Here is a 15,720-nt window from a genome sequence, read left to right on the forward strand (position 1 = left end):
GCTATGTCGGGGTCCTTTCAGCAAAATCTTTCTGGCATATGCAATAGTGTCTGGATTTGGTGGTTGTATATGGGATGGATCTCCAGGTGGGGCAGTCTCTGGATGGTCTTTCCTTCTGTCTCAGCACCGAACTTCATCTTTGTAACTCCTTCCATGGGTATTTTGTTGCCCATTCTAAGAAGGAGTGAAGTATGCACACTTTGGTCTTCCTTCTTCTTGAGTTTCATGTGTTTTTCAAATTGTATCTTGGATATTCTAAGTTTCTGGGCTAATATCTGCTTATCAGTGAGTGCATACTATTTGTATTCTTTTGTGATTGGGTTACCTCACTCAGGATGATGCCCTCCAGATGCATCTCTTTGCCTAAGAATTTCATGAATTCATTGTTTTTAATTGCTGAGTAGTACTCCATTGTTTAGATGTACCATATTTTCTGTATCCATTCCTCTGTTGAGGGACATCTGGGTTCTTTCCAGCTTCTGGCTATTATAAATAAGGCTGCTATGAACATAGTGGAGCATGTGTCCTTATTACCAGTTGGAACATCTTCTGGATATATGCCCAGGAAAGGAATTGCTGGATCTTCTGGTAGTACTATGTCCAATTTTCTGAGGAACCACCAGACTGATTTCCAGAGTGATTATACCAGCTTGCAATTCTACCAACAATGGAGGATTGTCCCTCTTTCTCCACATCCTTGCCAGCATCTGCTGTCACCTGAATTTTTGATCTTAGCCATTCTGACTGGTGTGAGATGGAATCTCAGGGTTGCTTTGATTTGCATTTCCCGGATGATTAAGGATGTTGAACTTTTTTTCAGGTGCTTCTTAGCCCTTCAGTATTCCTCAGTTGAGAATTCGTTGTTTAGCTCTGTACCCCATTTTTTAATAGGGTTATTTGATTTTCTGGAGTCCACCTTCTTGAGTTCTTTATATATATTGGATATTAGTCCCCTATCTGATTTAGGATTGGTAAAGATCCTTTTCTAATCTGTTGGTAGCCTTTTTGTCTTATTGACAGTGTCTTTTGCCTTACAGAAGCTTTGCAATTTTATGAGGTCCCATTTGTCAATTCTCGATCTTACAGTACAAGCCATTGCTATTCTGTTCAGGAATTTTCCCCCTGTGCCCATATCTTCGAGGCTTTTCCCCACTTTCTCCTCTATAAGTTTCAGTGTGTTTGGTTTTATGGCCCAGCTACCTTTCTTATATAGCCCAGGTCACCTTCCCCAGGGATGATCTTACCTACAATGGGCTGGGCCCTCCTATATCACTCAGCAATCACAAAAATGGCTCCAGACAGTGCCATGAGCCAATCTGGTAGAGACAGTTCATCATTTGAGATCTCTTCTCCATTTTCCAAATATATCCAAGTTTATGTTTAATTTTTAAGAACTTACCAGCACTGTGCAATTATGAGTTACATTAAGGCAGTATTGTAAATAAATTCACAAAATGATAATTGAGTACTAATAGTTCTCATTTCCCTGGAAACAGAAATATTTAGCCTCGTAACACATAGACAACTCTTGGTAAGGAGTGGAAGTCCCCAGTGTATTATAAACCACAAGTATAAATGAATTCAGATAGTATGTGACACTGTGAGAAGAGCTGTGAAATCAGGAGGGGCTTGCTTCTGGGCTTCTTAGGGACTGACTCATGGAAGTTTCTCAACACAGTCTAACAGTCAAGCAAACACAAACAATTGTGTAGTTACATCGAAAACAGTTGTATCTAAGAACAATGTGTTTTTGTTAAATATGAATCCTGTGAACTGCATCCCTGTGAACCAAATTAAGATGTGCAAATTTTAGCAGAAAGATAATTTCAATTTCTAACATTTTGAATTTTAAAGATTTTTTATGGCTGTTTTATATATTTTAAAATACTATTATTGGATATGTTTAGAATTCTTCTTTGCTCGGTGTTCTTGTACATCATTTATTTCATATTTAGCTTTATTTATTTTGATGTGTTGTACTGGGGGGGTGTAAGAATATCATATTGTGCACGTGGATATCAGAGGGCAAATTCCTGGTGTTAATTCTCCCTTTTCATCATGTGAGTCCCAGGAACCAAATTTAGGTCCTCAGACTTGAGAGCAAGCAAGCACATTTACCCATTTGTTTAACATTGTAAACCAAATAACTGAGCTAGTTAGGGGGAGTTTTAAATATATATTTAAATTAAACTTTAATGCATTTTCCCAAACACATGGATGATTAAATATATTTCACAGCTTATAGGACTTATTTTCCAAAGATTATACTATGGGCTGAATGTATGCTAAAATGAGTTGGATATGGTTTAATGCATTTTGAGGTTGATCCCTGGTTTGGAAAAATTATAGGAGATGAAACATTTTTAAGATTAAAAACATTTTTAAGTGTATGAGTCTTTTGCCTACATATATGTGTACCACATGTGTGTCTAGTGCTCACAGAAGCCAGAAGGTCTTCCGGAACTGGAGATGGAGAGAGTAAAAGCCACTCTCTCAGTACTCAGAACAGTAACCTGGGTCCTATGCAAGAGTATCAAGTACTCTTAGCTGCTAAGCCAAGTCTCAAGGCAATGGGACCTGTCAAATATGATACCTACTGGAAGGTTTCTCTGTAGTTGTGACACTGTCTTCAGAGGGAACTGCCTTAGCTCATTTGTAACTCTGGTTAGTTCTTTGTAAAGGAATGTCAAAACAAGACCACCATTCCTTTTGCTCTGACTTCTTGTGTCACCATGCACTCTCTCCTTTCTGCAACTGTTCCTGCTGTGATTCCATTGGCCTTTCTTTGTGAACAAGTCCTCACTGGAGCTAAACTAGCACCACCCCTGGGCCTTGAATGCCAAAGTCGTGGGCAGGTTTTGTCTGTTTTCAACAAAATATCCAGTCTCAGGCATTTTATTTTAATAACAGGAAGTAGAACATTGTTCATGTGTCCCTCCAAAATTGATTTTGCATACTATGATATTGTTAGGAGATGGGGTTTTTGGGCATAATTAGGTTAGGAAGCCTCTGCCCTCAGAAACGAACATAATGTCCTTATAAGACAGATGGAGGGAGCTAGTGTGTATTTTTGTTCTTGAATCTTTTCTGTTATGTGAGGTCAGAGCATTTGCTTCCTTCAGAGGACAGATGATGGAGTAGCAGAACACCATCAAAGAAGATACTGTGAGCCTGTATCAGACCCTCAGTCTACCAGTGGCTTGATCCTAGACTTTCCAACTTCTACAATAATGTGAATAAACTTTTATTATTTATAAGTCTTAGGAATTTTTTTTTTTTTTGTTTTTCGAGACAGGGTTTCTCTGTGTAGCCCTGGCTGTCCTGGCACTCACTTTGTAGACCAGGCTGGCCTCGAACTCAGGAATTTTCTTTTAGCAGCACAAACAGATGAGACAGAGATGAACACACAATCTTGTGTTCATTCCTTTGCCCAGTTATACAACCTGTCTGTCTCCCATCATGGGCTGATGAATTTTTCTCTATCTTATTGGAGATGGATGGTCTCCATGGTTGCTTTAACCATCACAGCATATCTGAGTGATACCAGGAGGTTTCTGTTGAAGCCTTTAAGTAGCCTGAAAAGAATCTTTGCATCTATCTACTATAAGAGAAGTGTGAATCCCACAGAACACAAGGCTATGAAAATCCAAATTATTTGAGAGCCTGTGGAAGACAAGAACTTGAGTAAAAAGGGGGAGAGAGGAAGGAGAGAGGAAACAATGACTGCTACACGGCATACAGTATGTCAATAGCTGCTGTTTCAGAAATGGCGGCAGCACCCTCAGCCACCGTGACTAAAGCTGAAGACAAATGATAAAGTGCCCTGCTAAGCCTCTTTGAGATGTCTGAGTCAAAACCCATGAGCAAAGTAAGTATTGCTTTAAGCTATTAAATTTTGAGTTACTTTCTTAGGTAGCAATCCATAACAAAAATGTAAATATTGACACGTTCAAGGTTTATTACCTTCCAAACTGTAATGTATGCTCATGTCTTCCTCTGTGGCACAGTGCCAGGATGAGTCACAAGTGTTGGCATAAAAATTTTAAAGATAAATTTTCCCTGCTCCTCAGTGCTCAAAATTTAGACACAGAAACAACTCCATAGGGTCTATGAGACAGAAGCAATTATAAGATAACATAAGAACACAGAAGGAACAATTAATTGTTATATTATAAATTAGGTACTGAAAGAAAGAGAACTCTATATTCCACACTAAGTAACATGAGACTGATGCATCTGGAATCTGATTCTCTCTCTCTCCTTCTCCTTCTCCCTTCCCTATTTCCTGTCTGTCATTCATTCATCCCTCTCCCTCTCCCTCTCCCTCTCCCTCTCCCTCTCCCTCTCCCTCTCCCTCTCCCTCTCCCTCTCCCTCTCCCTCTCCCTCTCCCTCTCCCTCTCCCTCTCCCTCTCCCTCTCCCTCTCCCTCTCCCTCTCCCTCTCCCTCTCCCTCTCCCTCTCCCTCTCCCTCTCCCTCTCTCATCTATCTACATAGTGTTTGCAGTTATGGGGATCAAATCTATGGCCGGGCGTGGTGGCACACACTTTTATTTCTTTTTTTTTTTTTTAAAAGATTTATTTATTTATTTATTTATTATATGTAAGTACACTGTAGCTGTCTTCAGACATTCCAGAAGAGGGCGCCAGATCTCGTTGCGGATGGTTGTGAGCCACCATGTGGTTGCTGGGATTTGAACTCTGGACCTTTGGAAGAGCAGTCGGGTGCTCTTACCCACTGAGCCATCTCACCAGCCCGGCACACACTTTTAATCCCAGCACTTCGGTGGCAAAGGCAGGCGGATTTCTGAATTCGAGGCCAGCCTGGTCTACAAGGTGAGTTCCAGGACAGCCAGGGCTATACGGAGAAACCCTGTCTCAAAAAGAAAAAAAAGAATTAAAAACTAAAACCAAGATATTAAAAAAAAAAAACGACAAAAAAGTTTGAAACCAAAACAAACAAACAAACAACAAAAAACAACCTATGGCCTTGGACATACTAGGCAAGTGATAAAGCATAGAGCTCTACCCTCCAGTAAATCTTTGTTGAATAAATAAGAGGACAAAGGAATGAGAGAGATAATGAATGTATGGGGTATGAGGTTTGGGAAGGAACCCTGAAAGAATTGAGAAAAGACATGATATGAACATATCCCAGAAAAGACATGATATGAACATATCCCAGTAAATGTGTAGAATGTTTATTGATTAAGGATAGTGGGGGAAAAAGAAAGCTGCTCAAATATGCTAATAACTGAGGTGGCCTATGACATGTCATCAAAGAACACTGCAAGGTCAGTAATGGAGACAGAGAGCAGAGAGGATGGACTGAATCTCTAAATGGAAAAAAAAATCTCATCATGCAAACCAAATGGTTTGAATTGAGTTAATTTTTAAGCAGCAGCACTCTCCCTCATTCTTGCATCCTACACATCTCTCAGACCGAACAACAATTGTGATTCAGAATTGATTCTTGAAGATAATTACCACATTTCACCCAATTTTTAAACTCCCGAGTTTGCCTTATAGACAACCTAATTTTCATTTATCAATAAACTAAGATAAAGCTTACATCTCATTTTATCTTTGGGAAGTCCCAAATAACTATTCTTTGCCATGTTTGTCTGTTTTTCTGAGAGCAGGCCTCTGTGTCCTAGGCCTCTTAGTTCAAGTCTCTGTATCTCATGTCTCAGTATCTCAGATCTCTGATTTCAGGTCTCTGTATGTTTTAGACCTCTGTATTCCGGGCTGCCATTGGCTTCTGTTTGTAGCAAAGTATGATTTTAAATTTCTGTTCCTTCTTGGTCAGCTTCCCAAGTGTTGGATCACAGGCATGCACTCAGTTTTGAGGGTGGGTCTTGAGGTTCCAACCCAAGGCATCCTACATGCTAAGCATCTCTCAGCCCAAGACCATTATTCTTGACCACTAGGCCTTTAATTTATAGGAGCATCCTGGGATGCCTTTTATGTTCCCATGCATTAATTCATTGACATACTTGCTCATATTTGCTGTAAGTAGTCTCTGGAAATATGACAGAGCATCACTAATTATCAAAGGTTTGATCCCTATTAAAATCCTAACAAATAAGAATAGGTAGACCCCAGCCAGGGAAGATCTATGTCTTGCTCAGGTATCCTCAGAAAAGTCCCTTCTGCAGTAGATGGGAACAAACACAGCCACAGCCAGACATTATGTACAGGGAGATCTTGGGACATTCAACCCTAAATGGGATTTTTAAATTAAATCTCTCCCCTTAGAGTTCAGGAAACCCACATGAAAAGGCAGCAGAAAGAGAGTAGGAGCCAGAGGGAAAGAGGCATACAAAGATAACAAGGCCTTCTAATCCAACAGGATCGCTGCATGTGTGAACTCACAGAAACTGAGACAACATGCACATGGCCTGCATGAGTCAGCCCTCCCTCGATGGGGTCCTAGAGGTGAAAGGAGAAGAGGGCATATGCTCCCATCCCTAATCCAGAAGCAATGTCCAACTGATAACTACATGCAAATGAAAATTTACTTTCCTCAAAAGGAGTCTGACTGTGGAAACAAACCACACTTAAGGGTCGGCTGCATATCCAGCAGTAGATGGTCAACAGAAAAAGAACTCTATGCCATCGTTGGAGGTTTCTTGCCTTACAATGTCATGTCAGGACACTTTTTAAAAAAATCATATTTTTTGCCTTTATTATATATTTTTTCTTTTGTCTTTTTACTCTACATGTTCTTTGCATATACATTATAGCTTCCAGTTCTGTGTTTTTCTGGAATTCGTGAGTGTGTGAAAGAGTGGGTCTCCTGTGTTTTGTGACTTTTCTTGGGCTCTTCTCCTTCTGTTTGTTTGCTTTGTTTGATACGGATGGGTTTTATCTTACTAAATTTTATTATTATTCATTAGAAACCTGTTTGTTTTCTAATAAGAGACAGAAAGGGGTGGATCATATAAGGAAAAAAAATCTATTCTCAATAAAAGGACAAAAAGAAAAAAAAAGAAGAATAGGTAAAAAAAAATTAGACTACCAAAGTTATTGACATATTGATCTTGTAATGGACTTTTTTGCAAATATATTGAAGAAACAGTGTAATAAATGGACTATGTGGACTCTGTTTATAAGGTATTTAAAAAGTAAATAGTTTAGAGTATTCCCAAATAAATACATAGAAGCTTAAATTAAATAAAGAAATAGATATTAGACGCAACATGAATGATAGTGTTGACTTGGGGCTAATTCTCAGCCATGCATAAAATGAGAATTCTTCTTTGTATAACTTTTTATTTTTCTATATTGATGTGGTTTCATTAGAAGCTGCTGGCCTAGGACTTGCTGTGAGCCCAGGCAGGACTCACATTTGCATTCTCCTGCCTGTCTTGTAACTGCCTGGATTCCAGGTATCTGCTCCCAGGCTTTGCCTGTAGTGATTTTGCTTAGATGGCTGTGGTAGCTCACCTGAGATGCTGACAAGGTGGCTTGCTTCTGGGAATCTGAGTGGCTGAGTGGAAAAGGCAAAGGCCCTTTCTCACCCAGGTTTATCTAGCAACTATTACCCAGTAGTCCCAAAGAAAACTCAAAAATTAAACTGACACATTTCGATGTTCAATGAGAACCTAGGAAAAGATGGTGCTTGTTTCACATGTCATAGGGAGAATGTGGTTTCTTTTCCAAAGTGTCTGGTAAGCTATTTTCACTATGAATTATCTCTCCCAACATCCACATTTGTTTATGTACCCTAATTGAAAATATTGATGAGCTAGAAATCACTATACTTTTAAAAAACTTTATTAAGAACCTATTGGTGGAACAACAATATGAACTAACCAGTACCCCCAGAGCTCTTATCTCTAGCTGCATATGTAGCAGAAGATAGCCTAGTCAGCCATCACTGGGAAGAGAGGCCCCTTGGTCTTGCAAACTTTATATGCTTCACTAAGGGGGAACGCCAGGGCCAAGAAGTGGGAGTGGGTGGGTAGGGGAGTGGGTGGGGGAGGGTCTGGGGGACTTTTGGGATAGGATTTGAAATGTAAATGAAGAAAATGCCTAATTAAAAAAAGAAAAGTAAAAAAAAAAGTAGGAGATAGAAAAAAAAGAATTTTATGGGTGTTTTGTCTGTATATCATGTGTGTACAATGTACACAGAGGCTAGAAGAGGAGTTATCTTTGTTATATATTTCTTTTCCCTTTTTATTCTACATGTCCTTCACATGTATATTATAGCTTCCAGTTTTGTGTTTTTGTGGAATTTTTGAGTATGCGAACAAGTGGGTCTCTTATTTTTTGTGCCTTTTCTTGGGCTCATTTCATTCTGTTTTTTTTTTTTTTGGTTCAGTTTTGATGTGGTTTTGTTTTATCTCTTATTTTATTATTATCCATTATAAGCCTGTTTGTTTTCTAACGAGAAAGGGGTGGATCTGGATAAGAGGGGATCCCCTTGGGCTGCAGTTACTGCTATCATTTATGTCTCAGGAATTGAACTGGGCTTCTCTGGAAGAGAAACCTGTGCCTTCAATGACTATATCCATTATGGAATTTTGGGGATAGTTCAGGACTTAAAGGGTATGCTGCTAGACTCTTGTAAGAGTACATTTTGTATGAAAATGTCACCAGAACATGAAATGCCCATAGTTTTGGATGTATGTGTAAAATGTTTCTGGTATACATTAACATTTGAATTGGTGAAATATATAAAATAGATGGGTATACTCCACATAGGTGGACATTCTCAGTTTGTTGAAAGAACGAATAGACCAAAAAGGTGGAAGAAGGTTGATGTTTCTATGTTGGGACTTTGACCTTCCCTTGCTCTCAGTGATCCCTGTCTCAGCCTTTAGACTGTAGCACCAGCTTGCCTTTGGCTTGCACACAGAAGATTATGAGACATCTCAGCCTCCACAGTTCTATTACTCCATTCGGTGTGATAAATGTATCTCTTTTTCTTTTTATCTCTCTTACTTGCTAGTTCTGGAGAACTCTTATCAATTACATACCATGTGCTAAAACACACCCTGGATTAATATGTCCTTTAAACCGGATCTTGGAAGCATTATACATATGGCATCATATGATAACAGATAGCCATTAACATTAAATTTTATATCACCCACTGAAAAGGCTCTAAGGTAGCAGGTGACTCGGTTCAATCCTTAAACCTGTCTAGACTGTAGAACTAACTGCCGCATGACTGTTAGTGGTTTTAAGGTGATTACTCATTCACAGGCATTTGGTATCATTCCCAATACTGTTAGGAGACAGGTGTTGGGCTATAATCTGTGCACAAAAGTCAACCTTCTTACTTTGTTTTATGATAACTTGTGTTATGGTCGAGTAAAAAACTTTATATTGTTTACAACACTGAGCAGAGGCAGCAGAGCACTAGAGCACTTAGCACCGCATTTTTTTTCTATTAAGAATAGCTGACACCATTGCATATACTAGCAAGATTTTGCTGAAAGGACCCAGATATAGCTGTCTCTTGTGAGACTATGCCGGGGCCTAGCAAACACAGAAGTGGATGCTCACAGTCAGCTATTGGATGGATCACAGGGCTCCCAATGGAGAAGCTAGAGAAAGTACCAAAGGAGTTAAAGGGATCTGCAACCCTATAGGGGGAACTACATGATGAACTAACCAGTACCCCGGAGCTCTTGTCTCTAGCTGCATATGTATCGAAAGATGGCCTAGTCGGCCATCACTGGAAAGAGAGGCCCATTGGACTTGCAAACTTTATATGCCCCAATACAGGAGAATGCCAGGGCCAAAAGAATGGGAATGGGTGGATAGGGAAGTGGGGGGGTATGGGGGACTTTTGGGATAGCATTGGAAATGTAATTGAGGAAAATACGTAATAAAAAAATATTAAAAATTTAAAAAAGAAGTCCAAAAACACGTCTATAAAAAGGTGACTCACAAAATTCTACCCTGTTCTACATCTGTAGAAGCAGCTTGAAAACAACATTGGTGTAGTCACCTGCCAGTAAAAAAAAAAAAAAAAGAATAGCTAACATGGCTTGATTACATCCTATATGCCACAATTCTAGATATTTTATAAGGAATATGCAATTTCATATTAATAATATTAATAATCATATGTAATATGCACATATAGCTCTTTAATTCTCACATACATTTGCTACCTCTGCTTTTTGGAAATGGTCTCACCATTACTCGCTAGTTGCTCAGAACTTCAACCCCAGGTTTGGGCTCCAGAATATCTACCTATTCTTTTAACCACTGTGTTGACATTAGACAGTGAACAGATAGCACTGTTTCTGTTTATGTATGAGATTATAATCACACATTATTTAAAGATTACCTGTGGAGGTTGGATACTAGCTGTAGATTTAACTTAGGATGAATGATTAAGATCAAATTAACAGCTGTGTTTTGAGTGAACTGGGTGTGATAATTATGGGTAAGCAAACCCAGAAAAGCCTGCCAAATGTCAGAGACATAAATTCTAATCACACCAATATTCAACATGAAAAGTTGACAGCAATTGTTTCAAAGGTTGGGGTGGCAGATGAATTCACCAAGCATGAGAAAGAACTACCATTTCCCACTCTTCAAGTAAGAATGTAGCCAAAGCAAATGGGAGAATGATGCCTTTAAATCCCCATTGGATGCGCTTTTCAAAAAGTCATGATTAAAAAAACTAAGAAAAGCAAAGCAGTTCAAAACTCTGAATAGAAATTCTACTAGTAAGTCATTTCAAATAAAGTCAGTTGCAAAGGGACGTTGCTTGTAAATTAAAATAAGTATAGATGTAAATTAAAGATTTTCTAGCACCACATATACAAGTATAATTCCACATGCAATTTGATTTCTTATAAAATCTTTCAGCACAACATCAATAAAATCATTTAACATCAAAAGGGACAAAGCCCAGAACTCCTTCCTCCGTGTGTCATGTGCCATGCAGGCCATTTCACACACCTGCTGTGGGCGTGTTCCTATTGCCAACACACAAGACATGAGCAGAAATCCATTCTTTAAATAATTTATTCAGAATGAGAAACCTTCCTTTATGCTTATTTCTGGTATTAATCAGGATAGCTACTTCTACTACACAGGATATAAAAAGTCTTTTCAATTGCTCCTTTTAATTTTGAGTTTATAATCACATAGTTTCTTCCTTCCTTTTCCTCCCTTCAAAGCCTCCCATATAACCCTCCTCTATCTCTTTCAACCTCATGGCCTCTCTCTCTCTTTTTTCAATTGATGTTACATGAACATATATGTATGTATATTTACATATTCCTAAACATAGCCTTGCTCAGTATGCAAAGTGTTACTTGTATGTATGCTTCAAGGGCTGACCATTTGGTCAATCAATTGGTGTGCTCCCTCCTCTTCCCTGGGGAAGACTATTCCTCCCTGTCTCAGCATTCCTGCATTGCTTATGGTTCTTTATGTAGGGTTGAGGGATCTAGAGGAACAGTATTGGAAACATTGTGTGGAAATTATGACTTTATTTTTCTGTGAAACTTTTAGTAGCTAGTAGATTGCTAGAACATTATGATCATGATCAATAGCTTGATTTGGCTTCACGAGAAACACAAGCAAAAGAAGTTAAGTGAAAATGTATAAGAATGCTCTTGTATGTTTGAAGAGTTATTTTTCTTCAAAGTCAGAAAACTAATGTCTATTTATTTTGTTGACGAAGTATACTGTTATAAACACTATTACTGGGACTGCATAGAGAAATTGCAAAATACTAATCCTTCAAAAATGAAACAAATCTTCCTTTTTTGTTTTATATGTATAAATAGATCACCCTCAATAGCTTAGGTTAACCTCAAACTTAAGTAATCCTTCTGCCTCAGCCTCCTTAATCCCTTATTAAAGGGTGAGTCACTATGCTTGTCTGCTTCTTCCACACTAAGAGCCTGCTTCTATAGCATTTCTGGGAGAGTCTGAATAAGAAAATATTGGTGCGAGTCATGAACAGACAGGATGAAAATGCCTGCTCTCTGTTAGAGGTGCTGAAGATTCCTTTTTTTTTTTTTTTTTTTTTTACAGAAAATCACAATGTACTCGAAGGAGGAGTTTATATGAATCTAAGTCCTGGCACAGTGCTTGTACCAGGATGTCATAGACATGTGAATATAAGGATACCCACAGATTCTTGGCAATCTTCAAATTAGTAGGAGATATTTTACAACTGTACAGATGTCCTCACAGACTGCCAGGTTCCTGTGCTGGCTGGAATTTTGATGGGCACCGTTTTATATGCCCCTTTAGGCGATCCAATCTGGAATAGGTCATGTCGCAGTTTTTACACTTGAAGGGTCTATACCCAGTATGCTTTCTTATGTGGCGTGCGAGCACATCTGGGCGAGCGAATTTCCATGTGCAATATGTGCATATGTAGGGCTTCTCCCCAGTGTGTCTGCGTTCATGTTCTCTGAGTTGGAAAGATTTAACAAAAGCCTTTCCACAGTTTACTTTAGTGCAGATGTACACCTTCCTTTTTTGGCGGCCGAAGTTCTAAGATCCTTCATCCTCTTTGGGGAATATCCTGGTACCAGAAGGAAGCTTGGAGGGCTTGCTGAGGGTTTTCCTGGGGCCAAATGGGACTTTGAAAAGTATGAGAATCTGTCATCAGAGGGCATCTGGCTACTAACACGGGATAGCATCCATCCTGTATTATAGGTCTGGTCACCACTGGGGGTTGTCATCTGCATGTCATAGAAGGTTTGGTCCCCATTGGGTGTTGTTGTTTGGCCTCCATAGAAGGTTAGGTTACCATCCGGAGATGTCATATGGTATCCATAGAAGGTTTGATCATCATTGGATGTTGTCTTCTGACTTCCACAGAGAGTCTGGGCACCAGTTCCTTGAGCCCTGTAGTAAGATACATTGCTGCTAGGAACCATTGTCTGACCTTCATAGAAGGTCTGGTTTCTGTTGTAGGTTGTCCTTTGACGCCCATAGAGACTTTGGTTACCATCAGAGGGTGTCATCTGGTTCCCATAGAAGGCTGGCTCATCACTGGGAGTGATCTTCTGACTTCTATGGAGAGCCTGGCTCTCACTGAGGGGCATTTTCTGATACCCATAGACAGTCTGGTCAGCACTGGGAGTTGTCATCTGACTGCCATAGAAAGTTTGGTAACTGTTAGGGGGTGTCCCATAGGTCAAGTCATCAGTCTGCATTGCCATTTGACTCTCATAGAGAATCTGGTTAGTATCCAAAGGCATCGTCTGACCGCCATAGAGAATCAGGTTAGAATCATGTGGCATTCTCTGACCCCCATAGATAGTCGGGTTGGAATCATGAGTCATGGTCTGACCCCTATAGAAAGTCTGGTTTCTATTTGGAACTGTCATTTGATCATTATAGTAGGTATAACAACCACTGAGAATCTTCATCGAATCTCTGTAGATATTCTGGGTACTGTAGGTTGTCATCTGATCTCTATACATTGTCTGGTCACTACTGGAAGTTGTCACCCAACTTCTCTTGACATTCTGGTCGCTATTGAAGGTCATCGTCTGATGCCCATGGTGAGTCTGATCAGCATTGGAAGTCACCATCTGACCCCAAGAGGAGGCTTGGTCACCCCTGGACATGACTGGACAGTTTTCAATTGAGGTTTGGTCAGCATTAAAGTTTACCACAGGGCCCTGATTAAGAGTTGCTAGCCTATTATCATCAAGGGTTGTTATCTGGCTCTCTTCATTAGAGACTGTCACCTTGTTTCTTGAGGCTGCTGTCTTCTGGTATCCAGGGAGTAAGGGCCTGGAGCTATCATTGACATTGGTCAGCTGTGAGCTTGCTGTGAATATCACCTGGTCAACGGGCAGTGTTGGCTGTGCTGGCTCTGCAAGGGGTATATTAAGGGCTTTTGCAGGGTGTGGTAAAACTGGCTGGGGGAGAGTAGAATATTCAGAGGTTGTCACTGTGGAACTGTTGGAAGTCATGATACTGGACTGACTTGCACTGGCTGTCCTTGACAGGGGCTCTGAGAGGCTCCAAGACCTGAAGCTAAGCTGCTGCTTGTGCCTGCTTCTTCCTTGGCAAGAAGACTTGGAGAAACTCTAGTGTCACAAATGTTTGGAGGATGGAGTTAAGCTTTTTGTAGAACTAGATTTTCAGTTGTAAGAACAAAATGTGTCCAGAGTGGACCTGCCAGATGCAGATGAGTATCTGAGAACACAGGGAAGCAGGGAGGGAACCTGGTGCACACAGTACAATAGTGCTGCCTCTGGTCTATAAGCTTCAGGCCCCCAGGAATGCGAATGGAGCTGAACTGCTGGACAGGACCGAAGCAGATCCAGAAAGTGGACTCTGATGGTAACCACTAGCTGATGTGATCTAGGTGGACTGGAAGAAACCGCTGAAGATTTCTTAAACACCGTTCTAAATATTATGTGTTGATGCTTCAGCTAGATTTAAATACAGACTAATTTATAAATTTCTATTATTTCTATAGTTCCTGATGGAAAAGTCTCAGTGATCCTGGCAAAAGTGAGCCCTTTCAGATGTGGGAGAATTACCTGAAGCACTAGATCCTAAAGAATACAGCTATTGTCAATTCCCACTTACAGTCTTGATCTTTGGGGGCGTTTTCTCTCTCAGTGTATTTCTCTGTGCTCAAAAAAAGTGGAGAGAGATTACAAAGTGTGCTTTAAAGTGTATTAAATATAACTTATGGCAAATTTGTAACACCTCTTGAAAAACCCTGCTCTCAGGTCCCCCACGTGCTTCCTCTGGGGGAAGATAATACAATTGTGTTGATTTAAAGGTTCTGTCTAGTTCTTTTAAGCATTCCTTTGATGCTGTGTCGCTCTGCCTGTAATAGACTGTTATTGCCCTATATTGAGTTTACAGAGTGAGGGTAAATCTTTGGTGATGTGATTGAGCCTCTGCAAACTCAATATTGCTCACCCGGCCTTTATAACTTTCAGCTACACTGCCACAGAACAGCACACATTTTCATTTTTACCTTTTTAGATTTTCATTCTTTGTTCTGAAGCTGAGAGTGGGTATGCTGATATATGGTCTTCGGCGTTTACTTGGGGAGGCAGTAACTCAGAAGCCAAAAGAACACTGTCAAATGGGTTATTTTTCTTTTTCTGAAATCATTGATTTTGTGTTTGATCTCTTTTTTATTGTGTTTCATTAAGTTCTCAGCTCTAATATTGAGAAGACACAGCAGCCAGGGGAAACTTTACCAAGGTCTAGTTCAAATGAGATCTTAGAGGACATGGGGAGGCACTCAGAAAAGCTTCTCTGGAGAACTGTTTCTCCTTGTTGAAGATGACAGACGGGGGCATGTGAGATTGGAAGCATCAACATACATTGTGGGGACTCAGGGAAGCCTGAGAGAATGTAGTCCTGGGTTAATGTCTGCTCTTGATATGACATGACCATGTCAAGGATCCTCAATTCACACCTACAGGAAAACGGCAAAGCCTCCCCACCCTGACCTCCTGAGGCTCAGAGCAATGGCAAAGCCTTCCTCTTGTCTGAACATGGATGGTGATGAGTACAGAAAATCTATACTACAACTTTCTCCCTATAGGATGAGTAGGCATGAAGACTGCTCTCCCAGAGAAACTGCTCCTGTGGGATTAGCTGCATACCTGCTTCCTTGTTCAACTGTATACCATAGACCCAGCCTCCCTTTTATCTGTTTGTAATAATGCTTCTCCCTTGTTTATCTTTATAAAAGAATGCTAGCTATGTGTTTAGCTATATGAACTAACATCATCTCCCTGTTCA

At 40.0% G+C, this 15,720-nt stretch overlaps 1 pseudogene; it reads left to right on the forward strand.

Annotated features, from left to right (window-relative positions):
* The window catches only part of LOC147003969 (uncharacterized), a 75,047-nt pseudogene extending 61,461 nt beyond the window's left edge, over nucleotides 1–13,586 (forward strand).
* The last annotated feature ends 2,134 nt before the right edge of the window (nucleotides 13,587–15,720 follow it).

Source organism: Mus caroli, unplaced genomic scaffold, assembly GCF_978045245.1.
Source record: "Mus caroli unplaced genomic scaffold, Mus_caroli_1 scaffold_7, whole genome shotgun sequence".
Classification (NCBI taxonomy): domain Eukaryota; kingdom Metazoa; phylum Chordata; class Mammalia; order Rodentia; family Muridae; genus Mus; species Mus caroli.